This window comes from Alternaria hordeiaustralica, assembly GCF_023758085.1.
Source record: "Alternaria hordeiaustralica strain BMP 2776 chromosome Unknown scaffold_112, whole genome shotgun sequence".
NCBI lineage: Eukaryota > Fungi > Ascomycota > Dothideomycetes > Pleosporales > Pleosporaceae > Alternaria > Alternaria hordeiaustralica.
This window is the reverse complement of record NW_026056884.1, coordinates 1-2,580: the sequence shown is the minus strand read 5'-3', so window position 1 is coordinate 2,580 and position 2,580 is coordinate 1. Positions and strand designations below refer to the sequence as shown.

General features: G+C 30.0%; 1 non-coding gene across 1 annotated transcript; it reads right to left on the bottom strand.

Moving 5' to 3' along the window:
- Positions 1 to 2,471: 2,471 nt before the first annotated feature.
- On the bottom strand, positions 2,472 to 2,542 carry J4E84_011144. Its single transcript has one exon. It is a non-coding gene; the product is annotated as a tRNA-Asn (tRNA).
- Positions 2,543 to 2,580: the final 38 nt, after the last annotated feature.

Here is a 2,580-nt window from a genome sequence, read left to right as displayed (position 1 = left end):
TGGTCCCCTCTCTTTTTTAAAAAGAGAGGGGGACCTATTCTAACAGAAAAGCTAGATTCAGCATCACAAAATCCTGTTACTCAATTAGGATTTAAATTACTAGTAGTCTTTATGAGGTTAGAGCTCTTATCTTGAGCTTTAACCGTTGAATAGTTAGATATTTTAATTTTCATTCATATATTTTTTAAAGTAGGAGCTAGAATTAACCCTGTTCCAAAGTAAAAACATGATCCAAAAGCTCCATCTGAAATAGTGAATGATGATACTGAATATTCAACACCTTGTAGTGCTGTAAATACAGTTGCTAATATGATAGTATATAATAGACCATATAAAGCTTTACCTCTTTTTCCGTTAATTAAAAAATGATGTGCATATGTAACAGTAAACCCTGAAGCTAATAAAAGCACTGTATTTATTAATGGTAGTTCAAAAGGATCGATAGCTTCTATTCCCATAGGAGGTCACATAGCACCTAACTCTACTGCAGGTGATAGAGCACTATGGAAGAATGTTCAGAATATTGCTAAGAAAAATAAAGCTTCAGATACTATAAATAAACCAACACCCAGATTTAACCCTCTTTGGACAGCAAGAGTGTGATTACCTAAGTATGTACCCTCTGCTATTACATCTCTTCATCAGAATGACATAGCTAATATTAGTGATGTTAAACTCATTATTAAATTGTATTCTGCATAACCAAATCCATGAAAGGATAAAACAGCGGATGTAGTAAGGCTTAGTAAGCTAATAGATGTATATAAAGGTCATGGAGAAGGAGATACTAGATGAAAAGGATGTGCTTGAAAATTGCTTCTGTTTAAATTTAACATGATATTTAATAATTAGTTCATAATACGTCTTTTTTTTTTGAAAATCACAACCAAAACATTCCGCATAGAACTACGCGGAATGTCTTTTTTATAATAAAAAGAAACAAAAAGGAAAGACACCATATCATTTTTATGATTTTTTACCTTTTAACAATAAAAGATACAAATATCACTATAACTGCTAAAATATAACAACAATGTAACAACGGAAAAATAGGCATTGAAATATATTACCATATAATCCTTTTCCAAATAAAGGTTATAAAGATTAATAGCCGTGGTATACCATTTATATAGTAATTTACTTAAAGATAGAAATAAATATAAAGTTACTATTTGCATAGTATAAATAGTAAACCACATATCTAAATTAGGTAATACATTAAAATGTAAAATTAACACGAACATTGTTGACACAATACATGATAATAAACGTAGTAACGGTATAAAATTGAAGCCAACAAATACTAAAGGAAAGTCTAAATTGTTGTTTTCATTAGTAAATTTTACACGTTTCCTATTTCTACCATGGGAATTGTAAGATGATTGAGTCTTTTCTGTGTTGTCTGAACTGTAAAAAGAAGAATTAGATTCTGTCTCTGAATTATTTTCACTAGTAAACTGTTCAGAAGGGTTTATACCTTGTTGTAACAAGGTTTTTTCCAACTTATCTCTTTTAAGTTTAAATTCATTAGATTCCTGTAAATACTGAGACAATAATGTAAGATCTTTTTCGCTTTTAACTTTTTTTTTCTCCAATTCAATTTTTAAGTTGTTATAAAGTTTAGCTTTAGTTAAAAACGTATCATGGGAGGTCTTTCAATCTTGTATATATATAAATAACTTATCTATATCAAATACTCCTAGAGTATTTTCCTTATTAGCTACCGTCTTAGAAGACTCTCCATTGTTTTCTTGCAATGATAGTTTAATAGCTTTCCTAAAATCTTCCTCATTTTCTGAATCGGTTCCCGATCGTGATGCAGGTTTTTCTTGTTCAGGTGAATCTATAGCTTTACCTTTACCTTTCCCGGTGTAAAACCCAGATGTTTTTAATTCACCATGTATCATTAGAGATAACATAGGTTCTGATATATAAGTTTTATATAACAAAACTCCTCAGGTAAAAAAAATAGCTAAGCAAAATAAAGCTTCAGATACTATAAATAAACCAACACCCAGATTTAACCCTCTTTGGACAGCAAGAGTGTGATTACCTAAGTATGTACCCTCTGCTATTACATCTCTTCATCAGAATGACATAGCTAATATTAGTGATGTTAAACTCATTATTAAATTGTATTCTGCATAACCAAATCCATGAAAGGATAAAACAGCGGATGTAGTAAGGCTTAGTAAGCTAATAGATGTATATAAAGGTCATGGAGAAGGAGATACTAGATGAAAAGGATGTGCTTGAAAATTGCTTCTGTTTAAATTTAACATGATATTTAATAATTAGTTCATAATACGTCTTTTTTTTTGAAAATCACAACCAAAACGAACAGCAATAGCTGTAGTGCTTACTTTTTTGTTACTATATCACAATATAAAAAAGTAAAAGAGAAAGGGAAATAAGGTAACTATTCTTTTTTTTTTATGTTATAATGAGCAAAATTGTAAAGGCAAATGAGAAGCCTTTAAAATGAATCGAACATTTATCAGAATATTAACAGTATTCCGCTCTACCATTGAGCTATAAAGGCTATTAAAGAATGTTATAAAGATATCTAGTCCCCCCCGC